Raw genomic sequence first — 18,218 nt, forward strand, 5'->3', positions numbered from 1 at the left:
CCCAATGGGCGATACACAACCTCCTCCTCCCTTATTAGTACCGTTGTAGCGGTTGCTTGAGCGGTTGCACTCAGCTTGCGCATCCTCTTTCGAGTCGGTCGGCACAGCTCATCGTTGAGCGGTGAGCTTAACCTGCTTCTGCCATGCGTGAAGTAAGCTGCAAGTTAAACACACACGGAAAGAGCGAGGGAACGAGTGACAGAGAGAGAGAGAGAGAGAGAGAGAGAGAGAGAGAGAGAGAGAGAGAGAGAGAAAATGATGGATGAAAGAGTAGATAAGAAAAATTGAAGCACATTAAATGAGGGGTAGTCCACGAACGGTCACACATGCCGCAGCGAAAGGCTAGCATTGAGCATTGTCTCGTTGCCTTTTGATCAGTTCAGACGTTCGTACGACGTTTAACAGTGGTTTATAGTTCTGTTAATCGCGGTCAGTTAACATTTTTACAGTAGATATAATTTTCTTCCTTAAAAATAATGACAAGTATTGCAAAGTACTAATTGTTGGATTCTTTAAGTGAAATAATTTTTGATAATTGTGAATACTGTGTTCGTAGTGACGTAACTATTTAACAAACAGTTCGAAGTTGTCGGGAACATGAACCTACTGAATCTCTACCGCGATCGAGGAGTTCATTCAGAAGGATATCTGACTCCGTACGTGAGGAAGAACGATCTGGAAGCACATTCAGTTCATGGAAGCATGCTAATAATGAACTTTGTAGAAGAAAAAAGACGAGATGGTGCAAATGTATGTAAGATTCATAGTAGTAGTAACACCTGATAGGATAATAAGATTAGGTAAGATAATTCTGTGAACACATGGTAAGTTTAAAATGAAAAATAACATATTTTAATAATGTAAACACCTTTAATCGAAGGAATTTTTCCAGCACATTCCAGCAGGATGCTGGCATAATGAAAACATATTTCCCACTTCCTGCAATTTAACAAGGTAAATTTACAATTTAACAAGGTAAACACTTTAACCCCCGAGAGACGCTTTTACTGACGATTCTTTTTCGTTTCGTTTAGCAACAAAACACGATGATTTTTGCACCAAACGACTGCGACAGCAACCAAGTGACAGTGAGAGAATCAAATTAAATAAAGTCTTCCTGTGCGGCACCCGGAGAAGCAGAAGCAGAGCGTGGTTTCCGATGTGCTCCTCGCTTCCGGACGGTGACAGACGACGAGATATTACTGATGAACACCATGGACTGGTGTCTGCCTGGTGCCTGGGACCTGGATGGACAAGACAGGACAGGACAGTAATCAAATTTCCATCGCCAGTCCCATCGTGCGGCAAGCGTACGGCGGTTGGTGTGAAGTGGCGATCATCAAGCTCAACCGGCGGCGAGCACGCGCAATGCCAACGGTAAAACAAATATCGATGACGGGCACAAAGTTTAATGGCCACGCACACACGGTGGGGCACACTTTTTGGGCGGCAGTAAATTTCATCACTCAACTGTCGGGATCTCCGTTTTTCCCCCGCGGAAGAAGCATCGTCGTCGACGGTCGTCGTCGGAGGGTTTTAATTACATTTTCCGATTGATTTACACGACCGGAGTTGCTTTGCAGCCCTCCACTACCACAGCGGGAGAGCGAGAATGGGCGAGTGTGCGGGGGTAAAAAATAATTTATTTAGTTTTAATCAAAAGTACACCCGAACCGCGTGCCGGTCGCGTACATCAAGTACCGCGAAGCGTGTTAAGCGGCTTACCATTCGCGCTCCACTCCGCAAACAACAAAAGGGATTGTGAGGGTGATGCGGCAGAAATTTATTAATCCCGGGCGCACAGCAGACCCGGCTAGCTAACTCCGTGTTACGGCCACGGCAATAAAACGATTTGCAACGTTCCGATTGCACACAAATGCTGGAACCAGCTCTTGGCCGCGGTGGTTCACTTGGTTCGGCTCGCAGCCAGTTGTTTATGGTATCGGACTGGCGGATTGAACGGACTTACGGCTTGGCCATCCTGTCCTTGGCCCGGCAGGCGTGTGTTTATTCTGCACCATTTTGCCACTTCAGTGTTCCGAAGCATTATGGCTACGAGAACTTACGCGAAGCACCGAGGAAGAGGAAGATTAATCGATTACCAAGATTTGTTTGGTTACTCTCGTTCTTTCTCTCTTTTTCTTTCTTTCCGGTTCTCTTGGAATCGTTTTTGCAAATTGGCCTGCGATGGGAATGGAAACAGGTTCGAAGAAATCACTTTCACGCCCTCTTAACGGAAGGTAACGCAAGGATTATGCGTGCTTATACCACTCGTTTGCAGTGCAGTTATGGCTTACGCTTTAAGTGTAAATGGCAAACAGAGCATTAAAGGGAATCTCGCTCGATCCGGATAACTGGTGCGTCAATAGTTGTTTTAGATAATACATTGCTGATGATTTTCACTTTGCATAATCGTCGCTAAGACGTCAGCATCTTCGCGAGAAGAAGACGCAAGGAAATGGAATTCCATTCACAAAACCCGAACGCACAACGAATGATCAAGCAGCATGAAATCTCAATTTGTATCTTCAACACCTACTGCGCCACTCTGTACGATACGATTACATCGGTAAGGCCATGATGCTGATAACAAACAACGTGTCATGGGAAGGAAAAGGACATTTCCTGCAGACCTAACATCATCATAAGCACAACAGCGCACCAGAGCTCAGGTGCTACAAGGCAGCTCTCTCTCTCTCTCTCTTTCTCTCTCTCTCTCTCTCTCTCTCTCTCTCTACTTGTATCTGCAATTGATTCATTTCCTGTACGGCGACGAAAAAATTGCCACGAAATCTAGCGAGAAAACCATTCAACATCCCCGACGGAATATTAATCATCCCCGGGGGTGCTCGCTCGCCTCGACTCCTCTGGAAGATGGTACGTCATCGGCATCGTACGCTGTCCTCGATGATGCTCCCTCACTGGCTGACACAATCACGGTACCTGGCCAATGTACACGCAGGCACGTGTTTACTATTCAAACCGAAGCAACCGGCTGAGCGCCCACGGAGCGCCAAATTATGGTCCAAACCCCACTGTGGGCCGTAAACGTGATGGAAATGCGCAATCACGGACCTGATCCGTTGATCAATGGCAATACGCATCTCCGAGGAGGCTCCACCCAGGACAGGAGGACATTGGTTCCTGGACAAGTGGTCTCAAATCAACCAAAACACTGGGCGCGATGGTTAAAGTGAATTAATTCCAACAAAATCAATCATCTCTAACGAGCATGGCCGTGGCCCGTTCCGGCTGCCCCGCACTAATTGCCGAATGTCGGTTATGGCCTCCTTCCTTTAATGTCAACCCAAAATGCCAGACTACGATCAGCCGCAGGTGTTCGCACCGCTGCGAAAGGGTCCGCATTAGCCGCAGACACAATTATGCTGGACGCGCGCGCGCGCTAAAGGATGCGCTACTGGAAGGATTTTAATTGGCCCAAAAGATATCGCGGGAGTTTTAAGAGCCATTCGTTGTTCGTCAATGGAGTTGCGTGGGAAGGGAATCCGGTCTGGATGGTGAAGCACTAGGCGCCTCCATCGGAGTCAAACCAGGCGCCTCCATCGGAGGCCAAAGAAAAGGAAGCATCCAAGCGAGATGCCCTCTAACTTTGGAACAAAGCTGCGCTTCGGTCAATTAATGGCATTAGCTCACTGGCTGCTTGAATGGCAGTGCCATCAGGCGAGAGACACAAAGAGAGAGAGAAGCGAAATCAATAAATTAGCATCCTTCCAGTCCAGAGGATCCCTGTCTCTCTCGTGCGTCACGATATCCTTGGTCCACACGGCATGACAAATCCAAATAACTGCCCTAGAACTGACAGTGGTCCTCGGGTATCCCGGATCCCAACTCAAAGCCGATTTTATTGATCCGACGTCCGAAAAAGCGTCTCAATCGCATCGTGTTCGATTTGACCAAACAGTAGCAGCGCGATCAAACTTTCCATTCTCGTGAGAGACCATCCAACAGACGGCAATACAACCATTGAATTGGCAGACAGTCAAGGGGCAAAGAAGGAGATTAATTGCCAACGAAATGACACGATGAGGTCTGGCTTTCTGCAAACGTAAGCGAGAAGCCAGAGCGCGCCAAAGCGCCCCTCCCGAGGGATGTGGTCGAACGCATAATTCCCAAACCACCACCAGCACCAACACGGACAGCTTATGCCAGCCACAGACCACTGGCACGACGGCAAACATTTGGCCAGGAGAATGTGTTAATTACGAGCGAGCGAGCGCGGTCTCGAAGAGGTAAACATTAGCGCTTCTGCTTCGCTCCTCTTGCCATCAATCCGGTGCTGCTGCTGCTGCTGGTGTGGCACGAGATGAGCCCAATCATCGCAAATAAATGATGTCCAATCACAAGACAAGACACGCTTAGTTTCGGGCTTTACGGAAAGTTACGCCGGCAGTTACGCCGGTTATTGATTTTCCAGCGTGATATTTGACATTTGGTTTGGATGCTGCGGTGACGGAGGCGACGGGGTTGTTTATGTTGCGACGGGATGCGGAAACAGCGCACTCGAGAGGCGGTGAGTGTGGTCGGGAGCGATTATGGTCGATCAAGAGAGTTTGCAAATTGAGAGTGACGTTTGAACAAGACGCTTGTAATCGGTGCACGGTGAGGCGGTTCTGTCGTCTGTAACGAAGGATCGGTTTGAAAAGGGGAAAAGGGGTTGAGTTTGCTGGAGTTGGATTAATTATTCCCTTGGGAAGTTGGTCGATGGTTCTAAAGGAATGCTGCGAGAACTTAGAACCAGTGACCTTTGGTCGTCCAGGATTAAAGTGAGTGAAGCATCGCATAGTAAAGGATTACAGAATAGCTTCTAATGGAGGTCAACCAGAGGTGTACCACAAGGATGATAAGAAAAGGATAAGAAACGGGAAAATGATTGTGTCAAAGCGTTTGCTTTCAAATAAATTAAACTCTGCGAGCGAAAGTGGACAACAAACAACACACTTTTCACAGAAAAAATGAACCCAAGAGAAAAGGATAACAAACAGAACACCCCTACAAGAAACCTGGGAATTATAATTAAGCGAATAGCTTCACCATCGCTTATCGCAGTCTATCCTCTCCCTGGTGGTCACCTCGTCACCATCACGGTGATACCGCAACCGAACGAACAAGATTGAGCAAACGAAGCAACGAACATCATCACATTCCGTCTGTCTCTCGGCTCTGCAGCTGAGCACGAGCCAGGATCATGAAGCAGTGTGTCCGTGTCTCGACATGTGAGTAGCGCGGCCACAGTTCACCCCTTAAGTGGTATCATTCTTTTGAAACAATCGATGCACAGAGCGGGACGGCAGAGAAAAGAGAAAAGATATCCGCTGACAGGAAGATAATGGACAACGAAGCGTGAGAGCGTGTGAAACACAGCAAATCGTTTATCCGACTCGGATCTCGGAACTCTGGGGCGGGGGACGAAGAGCCCTTTAATCGCTTTCCGGTTCGGACGGCAAAACACTCGTAGCACACGAGCTGACGAGAAGCAGGCGATCTAATCATGGCTAGGCCACGTATCCTTGGACCCTTGGCGCATTTAACCATGACCCAAAAATAGCGCTTCCTGTCGCTTTGTTGGGGTGGGGTTGAGTATTTTTATCCTACTACCCGTTCCGGGTTTTCAGCCTTTCCATTTCCATCTGCTTCTGGAACGGTCTCTCTTTCTCTCTCGCTCTCTCTGGAAGGTCATATCGGTTCCAGGAATTTTATCACGCTCCCAAAACGAGGCTAAGCCGTGGTCGTGGGACGTTTGAAGCAGACAGGTCAAGGTATTTTGTTGCCAGCGCGAAAGGAGTGAGAGGTGCCGGAACTCCGGAACTCAAAGGCATGTTGCAAGGATGCAATAAATTGTTTACACTCGCGCTGCTGCTACTTCCACCCACCAGCACCACCAGCTCCTTTTTTGTTGCAGTATCACCATCCCAACCGACCCCCTAATGTGACCGCAGGTACCACAACGAACGAACCCTCCGCGCCCCCAACGAAACAAGCAACGGGACACGCGAACAAAGTGCCTCCGGAACTCCCGAAGCCCAAAGGGAATGAGTTCTGGAAGGCCAAACTGTGGCAGGTAGCGGGCAGAAGTGGGTTAATCGGTAAGCAACACGCGATCGAATGCAGTCTTTCCAAGGAGAAGGCCAGACAGACAGGGAACAAAAAATGGCTTCGCTCCTGGCGGGGCCATGGAATTGAGGCCATGAAAAGCGAATTCGCGGACAGGATGAACTTATTCGCGAGCTACACGGGTTACGAGGAAGATAATGGCTTGTCGTTTTGTTATTTTGCTTAAAGAGGGGATTTAATAAAATCCGCAGAAGCAATAAAGATATCTGGAAGCATTTGCAGAATATGCTATTTCCACTCCAAACTCTGCAAAACGACATCAACGGATGCTAGCTACAACAACGCGCCACATAAAACATTCCCTTAATGAGGCAACATACGATATGTAGCGCCAAATGGGGAAAACTTTTAATGAAGTTCGCTGCGCATCGAACCAGCTTCGTGCACGCGGGAGCATTATCTATCCTATAAAAAAAAGAGAAAAAAAATGGCGGCCCATAGGTTTATTCCACGCCATAGCATTTGTCCCTCAACTCCCCGGCGCTGGATGCTTTCTTTGCGTGCAAATCCAATTACCTGGTCCGCTAGCTCGTCCTGTGGCCACCAACCAACGGGAACTGTGTTTCGGTGATGAAGTTTCCTTCGGTTAGTTACGGAACCGCAACACCGACGGTGATACTGAGGATGGACCAATTACACCGATACACCTCGCGTCTCCTTCCGCATAAGTGAAGCGAGGAGGAGAAAAGGACTACAATGAAACTCTTCTCCTTTTTTCGATGTCGACTCGGTCGGCAGTGCGTCGGGGAACGGGGAAAGTATGCAAAAACGAGTATCAAAATCCCTTCACTCCGGGGTACACCGCGGTACGCATCACAAAACCAAAGCGAAACCAAAATGCAATTACCCTACGCTAGAGGTCGGCGCAATTTATAACCTTTCTGGGCCACAGAACTACGACCCACAGGAAAGGGTGTGTGGAGGTTGCGGTGGTTTGAAAGTTTTTTTTCGAAAAAAAACCCCACAACAACACCCTGGTTGTGCCCTAGTTGATGTGCTTGCCCGTTTGTGCGGAGCTCGCCTGTCGCATCAACTGATCCTCGCCATCAGCTTGCTGTGATTCAATAAAGTTCCCACGGGATCGTGCATGCGCCCGGCCCGGCGAAAAGACTTTTCCGGTTACACCCACAGACACACACGCGCCGTTTTGTAATAAACTTTCCCCCGAGCTAGGGCTAGAGGAGGATCGAATGAACAAACGCTAGAAGCCGTTCCCATGGGGAACCCGTTCCCGCGTTTCCGGTTCTGAAGTTCTGAAGCAACACAACCTCTCCGACCTTTCCCCCTCCCGCCTTGGTTACGGTTCGTTGGAAGCTGATTGAAAACAAAAACAACGCAAAAGGAACTTTTCTAATGATTTTATCAATATCTTTTCGTTTCAACGAACGAGAAGAGCAAACGTAGTGGTGACAAGTGAATTCACGCCTCCAAAAGAATGTCCTCCCCATTCAAAACGGAAATTTGTAGCCCCAATGGGAACCGGCCGGCTCGAATTAGTCTCCGGTCTCCCATTTGGAAGCAAAAGGGAACACAACCGTTCTCGAGATGCGTCCTCACGGTTGGCGTGCCATTTTTCATGAGGGATGGAGAGAGCGGAGAGCAACGTTTTGCGCGTAAATGTGTTATAAACATTACGCTTTATGTTCGCTACGCGTGGGAAATTGACGGGGCGACGACGAGTCATGGAAAGGCCAAAGAACGTATGACAACATTAAAGCGAAGGTCGTTTTTGGGGAAAATTCAATGTGAAAAGAAGAGAATCTATAGCATTCCTTATACTCTACTAAATTAATACATCAGTTTGAAGATGTATGAATAAAATTATATACTCTCGTTATTCTTTTCGAATTTAAAAATCATATTCATGCAAAATAGAGATTCCCAATCTGTCTCATCATTTTTACAGATTTGATTTTTAAAAATATAAAAACATATTTCAACAGCATATAGAATATCTCATTTAAAAATAGAAAACAAATTATTCTATGATTGTTTATAACGTTTTCCCCTTTTCTAAGAAATTGATTTCAAATGTTCAGTTCATGAGCCAGGCCCTGCTAGAAGGCAGCATGTCATGCTGTAATGCCGAAAAGCGCATTGATCGAACACACGCTTCCTGCGCTAAACGCTCATTATAGATGGCAATAAAATGCAGTGAAAAGCACTTGCATCCAGATAGAGTGAGCCTTGGTGCCTCTTTCAATTATTACAGCAGTGCACGCATCATTTGCTTCGCCATCATCATCATCATGTTTTCGCGGTTCTATGCCCTAGTGGGTCACTGAAAGCCATTCTCTGCTCAGCACGGAACGGAATTTTCTTCGCATTGCTTCCCAGAGTGCCGCGCACATGAACTATGAGTTCACGTTGCAAAAATATGTTACCGAACTGGAAAGAGCTGAAGTGATTCTAAAACCAGCAACCAGCACCAGGGCATGGACTAGGCCAGTGAGAGGAGCGACGATCTTATCAAATTACTCTTAACATAGTTTGGTGCCCCAAGCCACGGCGCTACAAAAGCTTATTGCTTTATAATAAAGGATTTTCGTACTACAGACTCACACATACACACGCGTATGTTCAGCAAAAAAAACCCTTAATGAAGATACTCATTTTCACGCCTGTTTTTCGTGCTCACGCTCACATCAACGGACACATCATGGGCAGCAGCAGACTGCAGGCAAAGTACGTACGGTTAACCGGGTCGCTCCAGCATCCGGGTTCGTCCTTACCGTTCGTGCACACCACAGGAAGTGCAATATGGAAATTTTGTGGCGCTGGTGCTGCAACTTCAACCGGAAACAACCGACCTTCCGATGTGGCTGCTGCCGCTGCTGCTGCTGCCTGCTACTGTTCTTTGTTGTGTCTGGGGATGTATTTTTCACTTCTTGTGCCTTCACTCACTTCACACGCTGGGCAGCTTGGGCGGAACTTGCTAGACACTTATGGACACACCAAACACACACAGCGACCGAGTGCTTTGAAAGCAAAATTTCAATTTCGCACAAACTTCCCAACGATGCAAAAGAGACCAAGGGGATCCCCGTCTATGTCTACTTTGCTCACGTGCACAGCATGCACTCGCCGTTCGCCTGCCAGTAATCAAACAATAGCCGGAGCATCCCAGCATGCGCAGCATGTCCCGTTTACTATGCAGAGGGGCACTGTACACCCATGACAGACAGGGTGATGCGCAAAGACCCTCTGGATGCACCAACGAGCTGATGTAGGGAATGCTTCTACATAAATTGGCACCGGGATCAGAGTTATGCACTTGAAATTGTGTACATTGTTGGCGCTAAGCGGCAAGGCAACAGTTTCGTTGAGTAGATTTGTTCTCACTCATGTTGTTGGTGATGACTGGAGGTGCTAGTTACCGAAAAGCTAGTGGCTTTATGGCTTCACTACACCACATGAGGGAAGGCAGAATGTAATTTACATTTTTGGATGACAGCTTCTAGCCTCGGTGTCGTACTAACAGCATCCGGTTGTGTTCCCAGGACCAACCAATGCAAAGCATTAGCTTGGGGTATTACATTTCATCACCCTTTGGATGTAGATTTGATCCTGGGGTTTAGAGGAATGCATCATTGTGATGTAGATCATCGCACTGGTTGCAGCACTAAGCAATGATACACTCGCTCATAACGCATTCATGATGTGATGGCGGCCCTTCTTTCGAGCGATAAGTCGTTGTCACTTTTGCAAGACATTTATGTACAGTTTGCTAATGAATGTCATGGAAGGAGACCAGAAGAAGTGATTAAGTTCAGGCATTTAACATTAGAAACAAATCAAAGTATTGCTAATCCAGATAATGGACCGATGAAATATGCTCCTTGGCCTTAAGAATTCTTGATAAAAAGCATTCAACATGTTGCTTCTTATTATCAGCTCAGCCGCTCTTGCCGCTCTATTCGAAATGCTTTTAATATGAGGAAAGAATATTCCAAAATCGAAAGACCGTTTCCAATAAACGAACTGGACCCCTCGGGGGGAGCGAACCTAACATATTACACAAAAAAAATGCTGCCAGCATAACAAAAACACGAATTCATTCCTCGAAAAGACGAAACACTCTCCATTACAACCACAGTTCGTTAAGGGCAAACGTTGCCGCGGGCCTTTTGCGTGCTTGCTTTCGGGCACAATTTCAAATGGCCACCGCGTGCGCGACCATTGTCTCCACAAAGTGTATCCTGTTCACCCTGCGCCACCGTATCCTTCTGCCATTCTGTGGAACCGAGTGAAAACCTTTAACCTTTTGGCGCACAGAATGCTAAGCAATGGAGGCAAAGGATTGCAAAATTCATCCATCCGTTTGCCAAAAAAAAAAAAAACACTCCTTCAGTCGCCGTTCACCGGTTATCCATGTTCCGTGGTCCGCATCTCCCTCGCCTTCGCTTTCATCATAAATTTGAACCCATTGGGGAGCGATACATCGGCTCGAGAAAGGCTGGTAGCAAGTAGAAGGCTTAACTTACAACATAATGCTGTCATTTTTAACGATTACAAACGACTACGACAATTGCTGGTGGGCGAAACGTGCAGGAAATTGGAAGCTCTTTCTCTCTCTTCACCAGCGTCAAAAGCGACGACAAAGAAGATGACAAGAAGCTGAACTTGCTCCCATCCCATGCACAATCCAGTCAATGACGACAGCAACGACGAGGACGATGACGATGACGATGAAAGTCCTGCGAATGGCGGCTCGCAACGGCAACGTTCCAACCATTCCCGAGTGAAATGCAAATAAAAACAAACAATTTATTCATGCAAACTTGTCGATTTTTGGGGTCGGGATCGACCGAGTGCGAAGAGTGTTTTCCCCGTTTTTCACTTCATGGTCCCCTTCTTATTACGCTTTTGCCAGACCGGCTGTCTACAGTGGGCTTTCTCGGTCGCCGGTCGGGAGCGCACGTCTCGAAAGATGAGTTTTCCTCCCCCTGGGCTATCGGCCATCGGGCTCTGTCTGACAATCGATAAGGGTGGTCCATGAATGGAAGACACCAGACAACCAAAGTCACTTGGCACAACGAGCGAACGGTCGGTGGTAGAAGTGCAGACCGACTAACTGTAAAGCATTATTAGCACAACGATCTCGATTTTCCACGAAGGCGGCACACAGCAGAGGGCGGAAAATGGGTCCAGCAGCGTAGACTCGTGCGGATGAAATCCTATGATTCCGTAATTTCCATGTTAACCGCGTCGTTCCGGTCAGCAGCAGCAGCAGCAGCAACTGGGAGCCACGAAGTGTTTTGTTCAGATTTGCTTTGCGCACTTCTTTTTTGATCTCTCTTTTTTGGGCCGTTTTTGATTGGGAATGCAAAATGCACGGCCACCATCAGAGCAGCCGCCAGCAATTGTAATCAGCATATGATTTCGTGCGCCTCCGGTTAATCGGAGTAGGCCGGAGCGAAAACGGTTCAAACGCGTTAGATCATCGCAGCTGACGTTGGCGACGGAACCGTTGGAGACCGCTCACTGCGTTTATAATCAATTTTAGCGAAACTATGGCATAATTTGCTTAAGAAATGTGGTGTGCCAGGTGATTTTATAATCGTTTGGTTATTTTATTGAAATATGGTTTAAGTTTGAAACAAAAACTGTTTCGGTTGTTTTGTAATTAAAAAAATATATAAAAGGCATATTTAAACCTTTAGCAAATGTATTGTATAACTTTATGCAAGATTTTTGTTAAAAAGGGAAGAGAATAATCGGAAATAAGTCTGAATCTTGTAACTAAGAGATCGATAAAGTGTGTAAAAACCCACGGCTAACATGGAAAAGAATATAAATTGTTCGTTCAAAAGCAAGTATTCGTTAAAACAAAGGCATCAAACAACGATGCATCACCTGCTAGAATCTCGAACGAATCTAGAACGTTGAGCGACATTGGAAGATTGATTGGAAGCTAGTAGGCGCACCAGACACCATCGCTTGCGACCGGTTGTTTCGATGCACCGATATCCGTTATCGAGAGGTTGTGAATCGATCGATCGACACGCTAGATTGCATCTCGGCTGCCGTTTGTCTCGCAGGCAGACGCTACGGCCATGAACACAACCTAAAATTCCAGCCACAACCGAACCCGCCCCGTGCCGGGAGAAAGAAAGGAAAAATCAATTTATGGCACACATCATCGGCCTCTAAAATTTGCAAAAAGCGAACTCGTGAGAAGGGCACGCCCTCTGTTCAACGATCGCGTACTTACAAACCACCAGCATCGCCACATATGCGCTCGAGAAAGGGGAAAAAAGGAAGGAAGGACGAATGGAAAGTACGTTTTCCCGTGCAAACAAATCATCCGACCGCGCATAACGTACGCTCTTCATCAGTGGCCCAGACGCCAGCACACTTTTTGTTGCTTTTGCCGCGCCACTTCCGGTGATGAGCAGGAAGCGGAAAGACACACATCGAGAGCAGGCAAGAACGAGCGAGTTGAGGGGTTCCGGGCACAATTCCCCGGTGGTGGTTCCACTTTCCCGAGAATCTGCTATCCATCATTGATCGATTTATGCAAATAGCACATAAATCGAACCGATTTATGCAGCCCATCGATGATAGCCGACCGCTGGGAGAATGATAAATTCGCTTTCGGCGTAAATTCGTCTTCTTTCTTCGTGGAAAAGTGTTTCTTTTTTTCTTCGTGTGAATCATGATTATGATAAAAGGGACACCCCTTTAACAACTCACAAGACCACCGGAGGATGTGTAAACGACAAAAAAAACTGACGCAATGGTCGCGCCAATAATGGTTAAACATCGACATATTGCGGATGGTGGAGAAGTTTATGTGCACTCAGCAGTCGCGGTGTGGTAAAGATGACTTTTTACGATCTACCATGAATTCGAATTCGTTCGTTTGAAGCTCTCGAGACTTGTCTGCTGCCTGCTGCCTTTTCCAGAACGGCTTGCAAAGTTGTCTCTTCGTGGAATGAATCAGATGATGCATTGAAAAACGCATGAACAGCGCTGAAGTGGCAGCCAGATGGAAATATCTCAGAAATATTCTCGCTTTTCCTTTCCAAATTCTGATGACATCTCAAGTTTGCCTTTTTTTATTCAACCTAGCGAATATTCAGATACACATAAAACATGACGTTCTTATTCGATGGGAACAAAACACAAAAAACTGTGATCTACGAAGCAATAAATCATCGAATCGATTCCCGATTTCCACCAGAGACCGCACTCTGAATTGCCATTCAAACAGGGGGGCGAGTGTAACGTTCGAGTGATAAAATCGGCAACAAACGTGCGGCCAACATGTGTTCCCAGTCATCATTTTCCCGGTTGGATCGATCGTAAATTAAAAGTGGGAGTGCAGGAGTGTCCATAGCGAATGGGTGATCACGGTACAAACGATTCGCACATAAACCAGGAACAATCCACCAGCACCACCACCACCACCACCACCATGAGGATTTGCACGAAATCGATGTTGATCCGGAAAAATCGATTATAAATGAAAAGCGCGAATGGGGTTGGCTGGTTGGTGAAACAATGCATTCCTCGGTTGAGTGGATGCTCCATCAAACAAACAAGCATAAAAACAAATAAAAAAAAAGTATACTTCCAGCTTGTATTTCAGCCTCTGTATCGCTTGTATGTGCCTCTAGGATGTGTTGTTTCGATTTGCTTTATATCTTTTATCTCAGTCCTGTGCACTTTCCATTTGTTTGGATTAATTCGTCAGTCCCATGTGTTCCTTCCGCACAGGACGACATCAACATGATATACTGGATTCGCTTTACCACAAGAGAAACAGCCTCACAAATAGGCCCCAAATACAGTTGCAGACCATGTACCATGTAAGCCATGCGGGGGATTTTTGATGAAGATTCATTTCTCGTGGCTAATATTTATGAGAGTTCGTAGCGCCTACAGCGCCCTATGTGGTGCTTCTTCTCCAAAACCGAAGCCGCAGGCCCGTCGTTCACAGACATTGTCTCATGCAGGACAGGATCCTGAGAGAGAAAAAGGTTCCCCTATTGTTCGTCTATCTTCCTCTACAAACGTCAGTAGATTACGCGAGTCAAAGTGACAAATTTGCGAGCAAACCAACCGCACCAACGCAGAACGCAAAATGAAAGAGGCTGCGGACTGTATTTCCAGGAGGTGTTCGATTGATGTGCGGGGAAGAAGAAGCATCACGAGGCGTTCATATTGTATGCGGCTGTTTTTTTTCCAGAATTTTTCCATTCGCTTTCGCTCGGGGATGGATTCTTCTGTGCACGGTTAGCAGCGAAATTGAACGGAATTGGAAACAAACAAGGGAAAATTGGGGCGTTCAGTCGAATTCATATGGATAACAAAATGGTAATGGAGATCGCTGACGGTGTATGTTTTCACTCGTTATTTATTCATTGAATTTCGTGTGCGCGGTAGAAAAGGGAATCCCTTTGAACTCGCGGCTGATCTTGGAAGCAGAATCAACCTGCAGAAAATGTCTTTCTTATTTCGCCCCATTTCTCGAAGCGTTCTTCAGTGTCACGCGCATATATCATCCAACTCCACCCAGACGACGATCTGTATTTAACCTCCCCACGCAACACGGCAAAATGATGATGTCACGATGCGCCACTACATGTTTTGACCCCTTTTCCACAGCAAAAAACAGCAAGCGGACAAATTATTTTGACATTATTTTCTCAGCGCAACACAAGTCGTGCACTGGGCGATGACGAGGGCAAGATGATAATCTTGCGAGTAGATTGACGAAATTATCTACCAAATTGTAGCATCCGCACCGTTGACACTTTTATGTCATCCACCACACGAACACGCGAAGGTACGGTGGCATTTTCATTTCGTGTCGCAGGTTTGTGTGCCTTTAAACGCTCCCTTCCCATGTTCCTATGTCGTTCGTTGAGTCACGCCTAATGCACGTTTCGACCGGGCCAAGGGGTGTCAGCTGTTTTGACATCATATTGTTTCCCGCGTTCCGTCGTGCATTCCCCCAATGATGTTTTCACCGAGACGCATAACCATCATTACAGTCCACGACAGGTAATTGTTGTTGAAAATTTTCCCCAAAAACAATTCATGTTTTGCGAGAGTGATGCAACTGAACAGGGGTTAAAGTGCACCATCCAGCATAAAACTGCAGAAAATAATATGTTTTTTCTGCATAGTTAGTTAGTTAGTACTGTTTCTCGCATTTTTAAACATGTTTGATTGTATAAAGAGGAGCATAAAATGTGAAATTCATTTACTAACAGCAACAATGAGCTACACAGAAAGTCTGAGTTGCCATAAGTTGCGACATGTTTCTGTAATGCTGTGTAATGTTTCACTTAAAAAAAAACACCACAAATGCAATCACAGCAATTATGAACTTATTAATTGGGACCCTCGACAGCTGTGACGTACGGCAATCGTTTCGATTTGGCGCCATCGTTTCGAATTCAGTGCAATGTTAGCCATCGCTATGCTTCGCTGCATCACTGGTGTTCGATTGGAAAACTGTGAAACTGCTGGTACCACGTTGAAACTCGCTGTAAATTGCTAAAAATTCCAGCTGCTGGCGTGGAAGGTGGGTCCAATTGAATGCTAATTTTCCATTTTCCAAATCTGCCATCATCTGGCATAAGCGCGCGTTTTGATTTGAATCGATCGCAACGCAGCCCGGCGCAGCACAGATGGAAAGTATTTCTGTGATTTTTGCCGCAACCTTACACCGCCGTCCTCACGAACGTGGAATGGCCGGAACGCCAGTGGCGGCCAGACCATTTTATGTGCGGCAACATCGGCACGTAGCGTACGCAAGCAGATGGGCCGGCGGTCACGCATGCACGCACGCACGCATGCACGAACGCACGGTCCGTACGGTCGATGAAGCGCCAAATGGTATGACACAGTGGTGCAAACGATGCAATTAAATGAACATTCAGTGGAGGCGCCATTACAAAAAAAAAGAAGCATAAATTTGGCGATAGAAATTGAATCAATCGAGGCGAGGCATAGAAAGAGGCTTTGCAAAGCGCATGATCACGTGCTGTTGTTGAGTTTTTAACGAAGCGTTGCAGATGATTGATTTAGCTGGTTGCGGAGCAAGCTAACTTTTTTCTCGTGAATATTTTATTAAACTACACCTTTTCACGATCATCAACAGATATGAAAATCTGTTGAATGAAAAAAGGTAAATATAATGCAGGTTAAATATTCAAAATTATGAAAGATTTCACCACCGAAAGCGTCAGCAAATTAAAAAAAAAAAAACAAAAGAAAAATACAAAAATAAATGTCATAATAGAAATTAAATACGCAAACTCTTCTTTGAGTCGAAAAATATAAAAATAAATTTAAAAATAAGGTTATCAAAAATATTGAGTCGACAGTAAGCCTCTACCGACTAGTCAGCTTCGATTTGCCGCCGAACTACTTGGATCGTTCCTATAAATTATGTACCGACAGCCAACAAACCATCAGGACCGCGTTATCAGTGGCGAAATCGGTTGGCATAACATTATAACATCCGATTCGCGCCCCCGCCACCCATTACATTGATAACAACGGGCACGGTTGCGCTGTCTTAAATTGATGAATGAAGGCACATCATACACTCATTCAATTTACAGTCAGCAACCTGCCGAGGGGAAGCTGTTTTGACGCAGAACCTTTGCGTGTGCCAACAAAACGGGACGACTGGAGCTACCTCATTTAGTTACCCAGCGCTCATCGCACCCGCCAACATGAGTCAATCATTCATCATCCCTTTAATCAAACGCTTCTCTGCACCGAGTCAACGAGGGTGCGAGTCAATGTCGAACTCAGTGGCGCGACGCAAGTAAGCCAACGTGTAGACCTCTCTCTCTCTCTTCTCTCTCTCTCTCTCTCTCTCTGTCTCTCTCTTTACTCTCTGCGCGATATCAGGTACCATCAAATGGGGCACGAGCGAGGTAGCGAGAAATTGGCCAACGACCGGGTGGTATAGGGGAACGCTAATTTACATTCCAATCCACTCTAGCAAAAACACCAATTCAAAACCTTACCACAAGCAGCCAGCAGCACCCGCAGCAGCCAAGTACCACACCACACCGGGACCCCTGGCTGTTGAAAGACGAAACGAACTAACAGCAGCAGCTGAAAACCTTGCGCTTCTCGCTCAACATATGCTAAGAGCAAGTTCATCATCATTTGTGGCCGTGGCTCTATCGTGAAGTCAACGGTGGTACAGCACCAGTCGATGCTGATGTGTAGAAGAGAACCCACGAGACGCCTGCTTGGATGAAGTGATATTAAAGTCAATGCAGCTTCCGCTTAATGTTAGCGAAGTGGAACCACAGAAGCCACGGTACGGTGATAAGAGGGTGTTTTGAAGATAAAAAGAGAGGTAGGTACAGAATATATACGGAGGAAAAAAAAACAATTGCAAACCTCACCATATGCAACCACAATCCCCCCCAGACCCAAACATACACTCAGTGTGCGCTCCAGTAACGTCTTTTGGTTTCGCTTCAGTGCAACAAACTCTACAGCAGAGCAGCAGCAGCAGCTAATAACCAACTGTACCGCAAGACATACACAGAACGCAAAGCGCAAAACGGCAGAACTGGATCCCGCTAGAGGTAGCGGATTGGAGCAGCACCATTGCCAGAACCAGCACATGCCAAGTGGAATCTGGTCTGGTCTGGTCTGGTCTAGCGATTCCAATAGTCAGCTACCCTGCCATCGAAGCGAAGGAAATTAAGTCAAATTTAATTATCCTGTGAGCGCGGGAGCGCGCCCGTTCGAATGGGGATTGTTTGTCCAAGTGGAACTAGCGCACTAAGCACCACCAACCCCTGCGGTGGCCTGCTCTGATTAGTTCTGCCAAACACGGTAAGCAATACCAGCGGAGGAGATGCACGCGGAACACTGACATTAGTTGCGAATAGTTCTTCTGACAGGCCACGCAGTAGGCGGACGGACTGTGGTCCAACATACCGCTAGAGAACTTTCCGGGTCCGAGAAATGCGAGGGCAGGGCGAAGCAAATCAATGATCAACGATCGAACCACAACAACAACGAACCGCGTAGTAAGACCAAGCTGGACGAAACGAAGCAGCAGCTGCGGGTGTACTGTATGGCGTAAAACAATC

General features: G+C 46.6%; 1 protein-coding gene across 6 annotated transcripts in view; it reads right to left on the reverse strand.

Annotated features, from left to right (window-relative positions):
- LOC126578867 (protein phosphatase 1 regulatory subunit 12B-like) overlaps positions 1-18,218 on the reverse strand; it is a 74,704-nt gene that overhangs the window by 36,596 nt on the left and 19,890 nt on the right. The gene's annotated exons all lie outside the window — the stretch shown is intronic.

The sequence above is a fragment of the Anopheles aquasalis genome, chromosome 3 (assembly GCF_943734665.1).
Source record: "Anopheles aquasalis chromosome 3, idAnoAquaMG_Q_19, whole genome shotgun sequence".
Lineage (NCBI taxonomy): Eukaryota > Metazoa > Arthropoda > Insecta > Diptera > Culicidae > Anopheles > Anopheles aquasalis.